Here is a 16,933-nt window from a genome sequence, read left to right on the forward strand (position 1 = left end):
TGCATTTCCCGAACTCAGGCTGTTAAAGCTAATTGATTTATTGGCTCTCTGTATAGTGAACTATTGTCTTTATACTCCCGGGACAATGAAACACTTCAGAACAGAACAAACTTCTGCTTTACAGCCATAATCGGCAAGGAGTTTATTGTTCTTATTTCATTATTTCATGTTAATATGTATTGTTGACTTCCCTTTGGATAATTTAACTAATAGATGCCATGTCATTTGTTAAACAAGAAATAACAATAAATAAAAACCCCTAAAAATGCAGTAATTGTCTAATTAGCATTCATATTTACATTTTAAGTGAAATTTGATTTATGTCCACTTTTAATTTGACAGATATATTTTAACAATGATTTAATGAATTATTTTAATAATTTTGATGATTTTACTTCAATTCTTTTTTGACATTTTCTTGTCCGTTGCCTCAAACTTGCAGAGCCATAATTAGGGCTCCTGGCACCTGGGGCTTTATGGGGTCAATATGAAAAAGGCCTTGACGTATCTGGTTTTCTGGTTATACATTTTAGACAAGGGGTGAACAGATCCCGGAAGAAATCCTGCGCCCTGGCGCCAGTCACCCTAGGCTCACCCCTTGTCTGGCCTTGCCTGCCTCCCCGTCTGGATCCACTTATAGCACCTGCATCCCTAGTTCTGGACTGCCTATGGAGATATGGCATCCCTCACGTGTCACCACCTTACTGCATACATGCCATTGTCACGAGGCAGCAAGAGGACAGAAGAAGAGCTGATCACTGGCAGATCCTATGGGGATCTCACCTGCCTAAGGATAGCCTTCTCAGTGGAGTGCCATCTCTTGCCTCCATCTAGGGTGGCTGTCCTGTGCCAGTTTCTGTAAACCCACTTCTACCTATGGCCTCCTCTTGTACACAGACTTCTTACACCAATAATAGACAACCTATAACCATTTTTTCATATAAGAGCAGTTTTGTTTCATCAAAAGAACCCATTTTCATTTCTAAGGGGCCTACTCTAGCTATCTGGTCCATCAGATGGGCACTTTCCCACAAAAAGCAAACTTCAATTGTATAACAAACCGTATTAATTATTTACAGGTTTCTTGAATCTTTGCATTGGGGAGTATAGATTTTTCTCCATCACAAGCTGGAGTAGGCCTTTGTATCCTTTGCATCCCTACGTATGCCCGCATGAGCTTGTAAAGATGCTAACTGGTTTAAGCGCACATAACAATTAATCATTAAATCATAGAGTGACTGTTAGGATCCTATTCTATCACCATGACAACTTCAGTGACTAGCATTTTTAGCTTCTTTGTGCTTCACACATGATTTCTGCTCTCATAACCAGAGTATTTTAACTCTGCCTGGAATGTTGAGCTAACACATTTTATTTTGTGGGAAGCTACCGAATAAGTTATCTCTTGGTCGAAGAAAGATAGATAGATAGATAGATAGATAGATAGATAGATAGACAAACAGATCTAAAATTATTTTAATTCCCATAATCCCTGTCCAAATGCTACACAAATGCAATACAAATAAAATAAGTAGGGTTTTGTTGACCTACTAATTTTGTTGAATTATTATTATTATTATTATTATTATTATTATTATTATTATTATTATTATTATTATTATTATCATAACTATACAAATAAATGCAATATAACATTAAAGAACATTACATAAAAATCAAACATAATCTAAATTATACTATTGATTTAATACTCACAGGTGGCTTTTTTCTCATTTTTAAATTGAGTGTTTTTGCAGGGTACTCAAGGTCTCCCACTGGCGTCTTTATCTAGATCTATCTCTTTCTCTGATATCTTCCAGGACATGGTCAATACCTTGAAAGAATTTTCCAGCTGACCATTGATTTCCTAAAGTGACATGAAACACTGTGGTCCTTTTTATCACATACTTGATTGCTGAGCGATCGCTCTCTAAAGTGTTAATAGCCTTTCTCTGTAGAGGTTTTTCATTTTAAATTCAAAATTATTTTCAGGATCTATGGACTTAAATTATTTACTCTTCAAGTGGCAGCATTTACTTACATTGGCCTTTCCCTGAGATAGCAGATATAATCTATCTGCATTAAAAAAATAAAAATAAATACTTCACAAAGTTAACCTCTGGGAAAAGAAACTCAAAAATGTCTGTTTTATTTTAGATCTTGCCAGTTTCACTAAAAAACATATTCAATATATGCACCAGTGTGGATACTGATTGATTAATTGAAATAATAATATTAGGGTTTAATAACTGATGTTAATATTGGTGTCAGAGGGTTCTTGGTGCCTGGAGCAGGGCTGGAGGTCCTACCCAACACTAATGCCATACTCTGCCTATGGAAACAGAAAGGGAGCTCTAATTTAATTTCCATAGATAGCAACACTCTAGACATATGCAAAGCCAGTCCTGAACGTTTCTAAATCAAACAAATCCTGTGGTCTTTTAACAAAATAGAATGATACAATGTAACATGGAAAGGATGATGTGTTACATACTTGGGAACAGGACCAGACTGGGGATAACGAGAGAGGCTTGGCACTTTAAGCCCAGGGCCACCTTGTGATATCAGCGTGGCCGATGGCTGCACTGTTGAACATCAGTGGAGGATAGTAAGGGTGAAAAAGGGTTTTGTTGGTTCTAACCCATCTGGGTTGGGGTCCACTGTGACCTGAAAGTGTGAATTTCGTTGGTAAATTGCTATTGTAGAGTCTTTATATAATACAGGTTATTTATCAGCACAATGAAAACTTCATAGTATTAGAGACATCTGGACCCTGAAACCTCAACTTGAACAAAATACCAATGGAGACTTAATGTAGGTGTTCAGCCCTATTCAGAAGTTCTTGTTACTAGGGTTGACATGAGCTTCCCATGAGTTGGACACCTTGTGGAAGCTGTGACTCCCTAGATTTGAGATGCCAAGGGTACCCATGGTAAGGGCCTGATTACCCCTTTAAACTTTACTATTAAAACATTATAATGAAAATGACAACCCTGTGGCTGATCTCATGGTAAATAGGCACAGGGTGTTCATTCTTTGATGACAAAAAGGGTCAAAGCTGCTATAGCCTTCCAGTAGTGCAAACTCTATTAGGGGCTCAAAAAATGCTCGGAAGTCCCATAAAACTACTGTGAAAAATCAAATGACTATGATTTATTTTAAGATTTTCCAGACTTTCTGGACCAAATGTTTTTTTTTCTACCATCATAACGTATATCTCTACTGAATGCCGTTCCCGTCAATGCACATCACGCCGTATTACCCAACGATACTCTTCCATATGGATTGCAAACAAGAGGTTAAACATTGCCAATTACCTGGTAGATTTATAGCCGACTGAAATGTGTCTCATTCCGCAGGAAGTGCACAAGCCTCGCTGTTTCATGTAATATAAAGTCTGATTAACTACTGGTGGTTAGAGGTGGGCATGATATCATGTGTCTTAAATTCTTCAAAAGAGCAATATAAACAGAATTATTTATGCTCATCAAAATGTTTCTTCATTACGGATGCACCGGTGTTTGCTTGTATTTTAAGCTCTTTTTACCACCCACCGGCAGACGTTAAACAGCTGCTAAAAGCTAGCTTAGTCTTTCCTGTTTGAAATTAGCACACTTGAGCTTTGGAAAAAAAAAAAAAAAGTTTGTTTCCAATTTACATATGCATAGAGACTGATATTTAAAATCACCATACGATATGTCCCTCAAGAGCCTTTCTTATTGCTTGCATCCTCAGGTCCCAGCCTAGAGACTGTAAATCGAGATGGTGATTAATTCTATACCCTTGAGGAACTAACAATTAGCACTTTGCAACCGGTAAAAAAAAAAAATATATATATATATCATTTTCTAGGCAGTTTACAATTCTTAGGTATTGTCTGCAATGCAGAAGCCATTCTAAAGTGTTGTAAGGGAACAATGGTTTCTGCATTCGTACCTCTCACCCTATGGAATTATAATACAGCTGCCAAGTAATCATCTCATTAACCCCTTAAGGACAATGGGCGGTCCCTATGCATTTTGAGCCCGTACATGTACGGGCTTCGTCATTAAGGGGTTAAATACTCGAGCAAGAGATGAAATAATTGACATGCCGTTTCTGATAATATTGGTGAACAGGAGCAGGCATGGAAAATTGCACTTCATATTTTATGTTACCAAATAATAGTCAGTTCACTTCAACATGATGACTTTGTAGGGTTTACCTGTTCGCTTTCCATTCTTATCTGTGATAGCTGAAATTACTGTACTTCCAGATGTTCTTATGCATTATTGAGGTCTGCGGAGGAGATGCTGGAAGAGGTAAGATAAGGTTTTATTTCTTTGTAGTAGTCACAACATCGAGATCAAAGACAGGAAAACTGCAGTGCTTAGCGCAGAATAGTATTTTAACGTTGGTTTTCAAGAGCTGGAGCAAATATTTCTCACCTCTTCCTGTTGATGTCCACCAAGCTCCTTTTTTTTTTTGCTAATAACATGCTTTTCCGCATTAGGCAAAAAAAAAAAAAATCCTAATAAACGGATCTTAATCCCATTTATGTGTGAAAAAATAATTATTATACAGAAATAGTAAAAATCTTCTTGTTGTGACAAAGAAAGAGTGGTAGGTACTACATTTTAATGAATATAGTCTAATGTATATATTTATAAAACATATTTAAATAGAAATTCCAAACAATTAAGTCATTATGTGAACAAGGATAGTGTTGTGTAACATAACAAAAATGACAGTGTGTATTTATAGCATTTTAAGGCTGCTGTCATTTGTGTTATAAATTATTCAGGTGCTCTCCTGTAGGAAGCTTGGTCTTAGAACATTACCTAGATATCAACTTAATGAGCCTGGAGTTTAATTCCTATTTTTCTTTGTTACTTTAAAAAAAAAAATATTCTTGAAAAAACGTAAAAAAATGTAGCGTCTCCCGGCATTATATGCGATATTATATTACAATTCATTGTTACATTTTCTCTTTAGCAGTTACACGAACCGTATTCTGCTTCACTTACAGTCATTAAAGAGGCTTTGGCAAGGGTTTTCAGATTATAGTACTTTATACTAATTGCATCATAAGAACATCATATTGCTATAATCAGATGCACTTGTACACAGCTAAAAATCTGACTCCTAATTATTGTTGTAGTTCCTTTTTTTTTTTTTTCTTCTTTCTGACATGTTGGTGATAGATCATTATTTCTTAAGCAATTTGTTCGCATTTATATGAAATATAATTGGATCTGATTAATTATTATGATTAATGACTGCAGAATTTCCTTGCAAAGGTATTAATATTGCTTGTATCAAATAGGAGACACGGACAAATTAAAACCAATGGAGTCCTGTTGCTTGTAAGATTCTATATTGGAGCAGCTCGTTTCCTGGTCATGTGACGTAGAGAAGATACATGGGATACTCAGCTAGTCCTTTGATTAATAGGCCTTGGCCTTCATTTCCATTTTCGTCGGGGGCTGCTTTGCCAGAATGTATAGCAAATGGTACATTCCGGAATACTGTGTATTTTGAATTATTATTTCATTAACAATCATTGTTTTTCGTAGCTTTGAAACAATAATGTATATATTAACCCCTTGTATCTTAGTGGCCTAGCTTTCCATACCACATTAACCCCGCGGTAATAAATAGATCACTGCTTGTTAAATAATAAAAACTCACATCATTGATATAATTCCAAAGGTAGTCAGATTAATTCCGGTATATTTAAAAGAAAAATATCAATTCCAGATTCAAAGAATCCATATTCTATATGTATTTCACCGCCTTTATAAGCAGCAATGTCCAAATATATACTAGCCTCTGTGAAGTATGTTCTTCCCTATACAATACAATACATAAATTCTTTATGCAAGTAAAATTATGCCACATTAAGAATTTTTGGCAGCAACATTTAATTGCCATATGACACAAAACCAGGCGCTCATAGGTTGTTGCCCTAGAAATCAAAAACAATTCTTCATGGTTTTTGTAATTTATAGGGTAGAAAGAAATAACAGACCTGCTAAGGTTTATTTTCTTAACCTGTTATACAAAGCAATTCTTGTTTTGTGTAAATGGAATGGTGATAAATTTTAATGTTAACGTTAAGTTGGAAGTGTGTTAGTAATCCCAAATCCTTCTGCACCAATGACTCTACTAGTCCAATCATGATTGAGTTCAAATAAAAAATGGATGCTTCTTTATTCAAATGTCTTACTTTGCATTTATCAATGTTGAACCATATTTGCCTTTTTCTAACCACTCTACTTTTTTTATACTCCACTACAGTGAATAGATAGTTAACAACCATCTCCAAAGAAGAAAGTAGCCCTTTTTGTATTTCAATGCCTACTTCTAAGTTTATGTACAATTAATACCCAACACAATCAAAGGGATTCCATTGATGATAGCATTCTGCTTCCAATGCTTTAACCTTTTTTTTGTCAAATGTCCAAAATTGAATCGTTAAGGACATGTTCCCTACAACCCCAGCATTATTCGAGGCATGTACTGTATACATTTTTTTTTACATTGTTACTTCTACACGGCTGCATTGTTTATTGGCTTCATTGAAAGCCCAGCTACCGGCAGTGCTAACAGTAGACATGAGATATGTGCCAAACACTTTGTAGCTCTCCTTACTCCCAAATCCAAAGATGGTAACCATTACTGCAACCAATTTGGTAGACATTTGATAATTATTAATCAGTTTGAATTTTTCAGGAAAAGGATAAGAAGAAAGAATAATTGCAGAACAGATGAAAAAATTCCTTCAAAGCAGAGTTCCAGCGATCCCTAATTGCGAGTGCGCGTTATCAACCAATTACAATCATATTTGGGACTTGTTAAGCTATCCCTGCCAAAACAGAACAGCAATTAATGTTTTGCAAGGGGTTTTACAGCTCTAAAATCACAGCCAATTAATTTCAACACCTTCAGGTGGCCCGTAACATCATTTCTTAATGCATTTATATGCAACATTTTCAAACCATAAATGTTTGCTTTGAGCATATATTAGAACAACCGGTTCAATCTGTCAGATTTGCTTGAATCCCATGAAAATATATAATGTGTAACATACCTATCTTCGTGTTGATCTTTAATTTATAGCTAAATAGCATTTTTTTCTGTAATAGGGTGTCTTGTCCTCAGCAGATAATCTGCTTAACCTAGGTATTCATTGTGAGGAATATCTTTACAAGATATAAATGCAAAAAAAAATGATTTAGCGGTCCACCTGGAATACGCACAACCAAATGCTAAATGAATCCATATCTGAAACTGAGCACATGTAAAATACAGGTCTTAAGTTTATACTCATTTAAGATAAGGCAGCCACAACATTGTGTGTTTAATTATCGTCTCCCAAAAAACTAAGCAGTGGTCTCAAGGGCAGGGGGCACACCTAGAGTATTTGGCACCCGGGCAGATTCTTAATTTGGCACACACACAAAAAAATGCAATGTTTTCAAGAATATTTATTACCCAAATGTGTAAACTGTATGTCAATTGGAAAAAGCTAAAAATAAGAAAAAGAAAGTATTAATTTATAAATGAATTAAAGAAGTTTAAATAAATAACATTGGCTGAAGCGATAATACTGCTTTCTATAATAACAAAACCAAAAAAACACAGGTTCTTGTACCCCAGCTCTTCCTTTGCCCAGAGAGATTTTCCTGTTTTAGCCCAAGGTTTTCCTCTCTTTTTGCACCTCCAAGACTTGCTTACTTCCCTGGTGATCTAGTGGATTGTTTTTATGAGTGGACACATAATGTAACGGCACAAGCGCTCAGCTTGTTACCCATGGTGCTCAGGACTTTCTGTTCCGCACCAGCGCAGACTTGACAGGGGCATAGTCGAATGTGCCCTCCGGATGACTGTACCCATAACTCCAACCTTTTCCCAAAAAAGACACGCACACCTTTATTGAGTGCAAATATAATTTCCACAGCTTTATTAACATTTACAATATTTAAAGGTCAAAACAGACCATCAAAATTAAACAGAAATAACATATTTCCCCTTCATAAACAATGACAATGACCCCCAATTATAAACATATTAACTGTATAACATTGGCACACCTCATACCAGGTGCTTCCACCTTAACCCATTGACCACTTTAGGGGCATACCAAGACACCCCCACACCACACTGTTTAACCAAAAAATAACCCATGTAGGGGCATACCAAGACACCCCTACACCACCAAATAGCCAATTTAGGGGCATACCGAGACACCCCTACACCACCATATTAACCAAATAACTGATGCAAGGGCATACCGAGATACCCCTACACCAGCCTGTAAGTGAGCCTTTACAAAATGGCTCCCACTTATATACCCTTAGTTTTAACCCCACCCATAACAAACTTGCACCAATTAAATTAAATCACTCCCACACCCACTAGCTCTGTCAAGGCCCACTCCGCTAAGCTGCGCTGCTCAATGGGCTTCATGTCACAAAGACGCTGAACAGCGGATGGATGCAGACAGGCCAGTGAGTCTAAACTGCAGTGGTAGGACTGGAGGCCACAGTTTCAAGGCTGGCGGTCTGTGCCAGTATGCACTCACCTGCAGATTGGCACACGGGACGGAAGTTCCCAGGTATGTTTATAAACCAGTCCTACAAAGTATAAATAAGACAATCCCTGCTGAAATAAGGTCTTTAAACATTATTTTTTACGACAATGATGACTTTTCATGATCCTTAAATGATCAATGTCTTACTTTCAATATGACAACCTACAACCGTGTTATATGGAATAAAGGTGCCAAAAAAGGTACACCCATTTATGTGCTCAAGTGTTCTAGTTAAGCTCTATAAAATAATAATAAAAATAATTCAGTGCTAAAAATAAGGCTACGCTTTACAGTAAAATTCCTGTGCAGTGCATGATCCAGGTGAAATATTTCAATTTTCAGAAAGGCACAACGTAGTAAGACATATTGCATCTCAACATATCTGTGGAGCATGGTTCACAGACCCCCACCATGCTGCCCTGGTTTTATAAATTAGAAATCTTGTCATCTTATCAGAGAGACCAAAAGACGATGGCAAACTTTGTCTGTTAACTGAACCAAGACAACCCCAACTTTAACATCAAGAATATTACGCTCAGAAACATTTCAGTGTACTGCGGGAAGCAGAATATAAAAGATGCCGATTGCCTTTCTTCCAAGCGGAGTTATTAACCTTAGAATCCGAGTGGTTGAGATTCTGGGGAAACAGAGTTACCTCGAATTTCTATGCAACTCTATTCTAAATCGGTGATACATTTTATAAAATAAAAAAAAGCTCCAGCGTTCAGCATTCCTTCCATAATGGAGTTTCCCGTAGTTTTTTTATTATTATTTTCTATTATTGTTGATTATCTTGATTAAAACAAAAGTTTACTGAAATCTTACATTTCCATGGGAAAACAAAATAGAATATTTTAATTTAAAAACGCAGAGGCGAATAGCGGAGAACAATTAAACTTGTAAATTAATTTTGTCGTTTGGAAGCACAATCTGATTCCATAGAGCAAAACAATTTTGGTATAGTAATGTTTGATGTTGGAATTTACTAAGAAACAAGCGCGTTTGGAAAGAGAATTGTGACTGTCTGGGAGTTAATGGACCCATTAAGAAAATTTCTGGTTGTATTCATTAAGGGGGAAGTTTGCATAAAGAACTGAAGTCTCTTATAGTACTATGACTTATGAAAACTCAATCCCAGTGACCTTCTCCTGCAAGACGATCGTCTTACTGACATAACTAAGCAATAAGCAGGGCCAGCTGAAACAGCGGCTCTCATGTAAACTTCCCGCTTGGCCCCTTTATTAGTGAATAAACTCTATGGCTATCCATATTACTGCAAAGCACCATCACCTGGGCACATCATTCTGCCAGAAAACAAGTGCCTATGACTTATTTCCCATGTTTTAGGCAGGACAGTCCTGATATTCAGGTACTGTTCCAGTAGTAATTGGGTTGGGGATTTTAGTGGATCTCCTCTTACCATCCATTCTATTGGAGTTGAGTGTTGGGATGTGATGTTACAGAACATCCCAGAGTTTTTCTTTGATAGATTGTAAGATGACTGTAAGTGGAAGGTATTGTGACGATCTTCTCTTACTAATTCCCCTCTGGACACCAGAAAAGTCAAACCCTTGTGGCACTAGTTGGCTTCCATTAGTGAACTGCCAATAACTTAAATAATTATTTAGTGCCAGACACATTCAAACTATTTCTAGTGATATCCCTGGCTTATTTTTCTTTCTTATTTATTTTTATTTGTTCCATGATATATGCAGGGGTCAGCAGCATTTTATGGTCTGAGCTCATGTTCAATGCCTGGCACAGTTTTGCTTGACAGATACGTTTGTGTAGGCCCTACGTTTTAGGCAAGCAAGTCTGGCTCAGAAAGTTAGGCCTGGTTTTGACTCAAACGCAGCTCAAAATAAGGTTGTGATGACCCTACGTATCAGGCAAGTGAGTATGGCTCAGAAAGCCTGGGTTTAGCTCGGTTAGTGCCATAAGATGGCCATCTTTCCACTTCTATAATTAAGCCACAGTCTTTCCTAACTTCATTTTCTTGCTCCTTTTAAAGCAAAACAAACCAATATTATTTTATTTCACGCTTAAAAATCATCGGGGAAGGGTCCTTTAATAGAACTCATAGGTCCTGTTGTGAGGAAAAGATGCAAAAGCATTTTTTTTTCTTAAAAAGATGACAAGAATCCAACACACAGATGTGCTCTGGTAATAGAGGTTGTTTGAACAAAAAAAAAAAAAAAAAAGCCGGCGTGTATACCCGCAAGACTACTTTATTAGAAACTAGGTGGGGGAAACAAATATTAAAAAGGAAATTTAAAACCAGTTGAATTATTCCAACTTAATCCTTTTTGAACACGGTGAGGTGTATTTATAATACAAATTATTTGCACAGACGTGAATAAGCAACCGCTTCACACAAATTAAAACTTTACTTTCAGATGCTACCTCAATTGTTATGTAGATTAAATAAAGCACATACAATGAAAGCCAAATGATGCTTCTTTGTTTGCCACCTGACATAAAAGAATACATTGAGGTGCTAAAAATATGTTAGGATTATTAACGTGAATTGCATTTTATGAATATGCATTGTTTCATTAATACATCGATCGGGCGAAGAAATCCTTAACGCTTATATTAAAAATATAATTTTACATTTTTAAACTTTATCATTTTGAGAGTCTTCTATGTATTAAAGTTCTAAAAAAAATGGAATACTTCTGGCGATAGAATTACCAATTACCAATTACCTTCATTTGTTAACACAAAATTGCTTATTTAGGCTTTTCTTAAGTATGAAAATAACATGTTTAAATGTCATGCTGAGGTTTATTTAACTAAGGCGGCATGTTCTTAAAACATGGAACTCGTTATCCTGAAATTTACCAAATGCTGAAAAAAAAAAAAAAGGGGAAAAAAAATCTGTCAAGTTTTATTTATTTCTGTTATAAATATAAGCAATTCCGTCCTATCCCAAAATACAGAGAGATTAGATGCGTTAGACAGTAGTCAATTCATTTTGCATAGGAATGGCTCATTAAAAAGGAGATCTGATTGGACGGAGCACAAAATGAATTTACGATGTCACTCAGAGATGGAGCGGGACTAATGAGGAAGGGATGGAGCGTTGATTCTGCATGGAACAATGCAAAGCATTTATCCTCTCGGCCGGTAGAGTCCCTGAAACTGGGTGTCTCTCATTATGAATCTATCTCGGGGGCTTTCTTTAATATTTTAATAAATAACTACATCAGCCCAACAAGAAATTAATGAATAGTATCATTAATAACGAGCCGGAGTCTTGTAGTGATAGGACAGATATATTGAACCACTGTGGTTCTCCCTCTGGAGACGTGGGATTTTTTTTCCGGAGGCAAACAAGGCCAGAGAATGAAGCAGCCATCGCTCCGTGCCAACAGCTTTTACAACAGGTTGGGAGTAATAAAAGAGGATTTTCTGCACGATAAAGTTAAGCCCGGCAAAATCTGCTTGGTGTAGATCGGCGTGAAAAGTACTGCCAAATGAGATCCTTAATTAAACTTTAATCAAGACAACAATTTTTTTTTTCTACATATCTCCCCCAACCAGGAGTAGCAGTCTAACGGATATTTTTCGGACACTTTTTTTTATTTTTTTTATTTCTGGGAAATTATAGAATTTTTGTTTTTTCAAAGAAATGTGAAATCTGTTTCCCTGCGAAGTTAAACATTGTAAATTAAAAAAAAAAAGGCCTTAATATTTAAATCATGCTTCTTCAAGCTGAGATGATCAGAATATATGAATAGTGTAAATAATGCTATAACCAAAACAGTGGGGTTTTGTAGGTTTTGCAGGCATAATATAGAAATGTTAAATATAATTTAATAAGTATATAATTTCTGGTAAAGCATAATGTCAAAAACTTGTAATTCTACCAAAATAAAATTTAAATCGATTTGAAACTGAAATTACTCTGAAAAACTAAGAAGAAATGCTTAACAAAATGAGTAGAGAGTTAAGCAATACATACAAACTGAGCTGCTTGCAAAACTATTGACTAATAATAATAATAATAATAATAATATCAAGTTTTGTTGTATTATGAACATCATATGCATAGTTTTCTATCCATTCTAAAAAAATCTATACTTACAAGTGATTTTGGTTACAACAACACCAGTCTTACATTTAGAACATTTCAAATTCCGCAAGGTCCTTTTCTCCTTGCGTGGTTTAAAACAGAGACCTGGTTTGACCTCACTACTCCTTTTTCTCTCTTACTTCCCACTGGATTTTATGGAGCGTAAGACTTTTTTGAAGGAGGAATGTAGCAAAAGATCCTCTTGGCTTATCGTAAGAAATAATTAATTATTTTCTAAATCTTTACTTTTAAAGGTTTGATTTGGCTCAATATCAGCTTTATTCCAAAACCGTTTTGTTTGAAGCTGGGGTAGAATATACATATGTTTAGGATCTATCAATATGATTCTCCTCAACCCAGGGAAGTCTTCATGGGGTTAAAAAAGCAACCAAAGCCTACATCACGATCTTCCATCAGAAAACCAAGCTGAAGTGTTAAGATTATCTCCCTTTATACCTCAGTGAAGTCAGCTTGCTGTTTATCACAATCTATTTAAACACAGTGGTACAGCCAGGAGGGTCAGTGTTCAAGTTGGGGACCATATGGTGAGGATGGATTTAGATGGTTCAAAGGCCACGCATATCAAAAGGAAATCTTAAGGTCTACTAAACTAGCAGCTTCATGAGAATTAAAGCACAATTTTAAGGCACACGGCCCCCAATCTTTTGTGAGCTGTGATCTTTTGAAGAGCCTTCCAGCAGAGCCTAATAAAAATGGTCCCAGTCTTGGTTGAATATAAATAAGATGGAAAAGAGGAAGCATAAAAAAAACTAGAAGTATGAATGAGCATGAGAATGAATGAATGTTGATGAATTTATAAATAAATATATGTATGTGGCTCTTTTTTTTCTAATTATGTCTACGTTGCTAATTTTTATCTAATTAAAAAGAAAAACAGATCAGAGGACTTTCCATGTCTTGTCAAGCTTGATAAGATGCTAAAGGTGATAGAAGTATCCGTTCATTGTTGTTTATTATCCAATAAAACACAGAACGGCTGTAATGATTCATTTTGCCTCTTGGATATTGTGTTGCTTGCTGCCCCTTCTGCTTTTTTCCATGCTTTCTGTGGGTGTTCAGAATATCAAAATAGTGTCAATATTACTCGAAGCCTGTAAATGAAATAATTCCGCAACACAATGACTTATTCCACAAGGCTTTTAAGCCTAAATGGTATTACATTGTGCTTAATTTTAACAATGTTTAATTGTTTCAAGTTACAATATAAATTCTAAAGATATAGAAAAAAAAAAAACCTTTCCTAATATACATAAATTATCCCGCTCCTACTTTTCTCGTTAATCTACACTTAATCAGAACCTAACGTGTAATGAGAAAATTGTTCATTTTTTTTTGTTTAGTATATTTGAGAGACTTAGGTTGCCTCCTTAGCGATTATATCTCGTAACTCCCTCTTGGTGTTTGAAAGCACAAGCATTTTTTCCATAATAAAAACTGGATTAGCATGTATCAGGAAGAGGCACCACCAGCTGTCACTTTGAAATCAGACTTCCCTGGCCTGTGTTTGAGATGATAATGTATAAACTAATAATTGACAGGTTGTTTGTCTGCGTTTATCTAATAGCTGTCCACCGTCTACTAGGCTTCATAGTATTGTACAAATATATTGCAGCTCATAAATATTAGAGTTTTAGACTCTCAAAGAGAACCTTTTTGCAATTTAGAGAGGCGTTTTCATGATTATCCCAGCCTTTGGTGGAAGCTGATTGGTTCAGACGGAGACTGGATGACAATTATTTAGAGGTAATATAATTCATTATACAGGTTTGTAACAGTGCTGTGGAATTTTCTGGCACTCTTTAACCCCTTAATGACAAAGCCCGTCCATGTATGGGCTCAAAATGCATTGTTTTCAATGGGTTTAGGAACCGCCCATTGTCCTTAAGGGGTTAAATAAATGCAACTTTTTTTTGTAAAACTCTCTGATGTACTAAATGACAGAGCACATCTTAAAGGTTCATTTTTTAGGAAAGTGTTTTGTAATCACTAATTGATAGTTACAGTTACAAACTGATAGTTACCAGACTTGCGATCACAAGGTGGCCCTGGCACTTTAAGGACAAAGGCCACCTGACGACGTCATTGCAGTCTATGGCTGGATATGTGCAGCCACACACCACATGTTTATGCCCACATAGCATGTAGCCGGGCATATCCAGCTGCTGCCCACAAGCTGCAGCATCATCAGGTGAGTATAGGGTGCTGATGGCCAGCGGCTTACTGGGCATTGGACCTGTGTGCCAGATGGCCAGCCTGGACCTGCATAATTATAGCAAACAGTTGTCATGAAATAGTTACTCCTTGGTGTCTCATTGGTGGCGGCTTCTACTCACAGGGTCAGCCCTACGCTATGGGCAAACTAGGCAGCTGCCCACGGCATTGAGCTGGTTGAGGGCACCTTGAATGGGGTGAATAAGCATATGCAGAAGAAAGGCACTCAGGCATTGTTGAAATGGGATCCAGGAAGGCCGGCCATGTGTACGGATGGTGCGGTCTAATGAATGATTAATTCTTAATAAATTAAGGTATTGTATAATACCAAGGAACTTAATGGGCATTTGTGGGATAGAGTAGAAGTGTTACTTTAATATCCTAATAAAGTATTCCTGATCTACTGAATTTTTAGTTAATTTTAATGCTTTTTTTGTGCTGAAATTATTTTCTATTAAATGAATCATTCATTTGTATAGAAAGAAGTTTCTATTGAAGTGCTCTATTTAAACCTGTTTACAAGAAGTAATAATGCTAAAAGTATGATTTATAAGAATATTGTACACTTGCATTATTCACTGATCAATTTCTGTAGGCGTACACCAAACAAAAGTCCCTTTATTGTTAATTTACTTTCAAGAAAACCATTTTACTTAATGAGCTCTCAGTTGTGTAATTTAAAATGCTAACATTTGTCTTGATTTTATCATTATAATTATCACCCTACCTCCGAGCTTAATAAAGTGCTAGACTGGTGGCTTTTGTGTGCAATTTCAATATGTCTGACTAGGCAGTTGCCTAAAATGGCCAGCTCTAAAATGTGCTATGCGGTGTAGTAATTATTCTTATAACGCACATTAAATAATAAATAGCCATAAAGAAGCAGTAAGTCCGAATGAGGCTGGATATTAGAGCCTGCGGGCTTCCTGGGCTTTTTGGTGCCAAAAATGGTAGGACGCTTGATGGAATTCCACTAACTTTAAAAAAAAAAAAAAACATATTTTAAAAAAAAAAAATAAAGATTGTTTAATATATATTTTATTTAATAACTGATATATTTTTAATACCAAAGTGTGATCCCCGTCTCCCCTTCTGTCTGACCTATCCTGTATCCTACAAACGTTGTCACCTTATGGAGTGCATCACACTGATTTATTTGAAGGTTTTTGCCCAAATATACCGTATTGGCTCGGATATAGGCCGCCCCCGTATATAGGCCGCACCCTAAAAGTTTGGTGCTTTTTTAAAGAAAAAGTTTTTTTTCTTTAAAAAAGCACCAAAAAAAACATGCTGCCACTCTGTCCCCCCCCCGAGATATGCTGCCGCTGTCCTCCCTCCCCGCGATACGCTGCCGCTGTCCTCCCTCCCCGCAATACGCTGCCGCTGTCCTCCCTCCCCGCGATACGCTGCCGCTGTCCTCCTCTGCCCCCCCTCCTCGACTTACCGGAGCAGACTCCCGGGTGTCTTGCGGGGCCGGCGAGGGACATCTACGCAATACGCGTATGCAACTTCCGGTACCGGTACCGGAAGTTGCATGCGCGTATTGCGTAGATGTCTCCCGCCGGCCCCGCAAGACACCCGGGAGTCTGCTCCGGTAAGTCGGGGGTGGGCAGAGGTAAAACGCTTAGATAACCTCCCGTGCCGGCACCCCCCCCCCGTGGGAAGTGCTGGCAGGGGAGGCTGTCTGAGCGTATCGGGGAGAAGGATGCAGGTCCCCTGCACCGCTGCGGGGGATCTGTATCTTAACCCCGCTGCCTGCCCGGCGCCCGGGACTGCATGTCCCGGGCGTCGGGCGCTAGACCCCGAATATAGGCCGCACCCCCACTTTAAAAACTTAAAGTGGGGGAAAAAAGTGCGGCCTATATTCGAGCCAATACGGTAATTACAATAGGGTGGATATACATTACCCAACGTGCTATTCCCGGGATTTCTTGTACGTGTCCATACCCATCACTTTAGGAAAACACCTCTTTATCAACATTTCACATATTTTTTGTGACAAACCTTTAGAATCATTTATTTTTTTCAATGCTTCTATAAATTGTTCT

Source organism: Spea bombifrons, chromosome 7, assembly GCF_027358695.1.
Source record: "Spea bombifrons isolate aSpeBom1 chromosome 7, aSpeBom1.2.pri, whole genome shotgun sequence".
NCBI lineage: Eukaryota > Metazoa > Chordata > Amphibia > Anura > Pelobatidae > Spea > Spea bombifrons.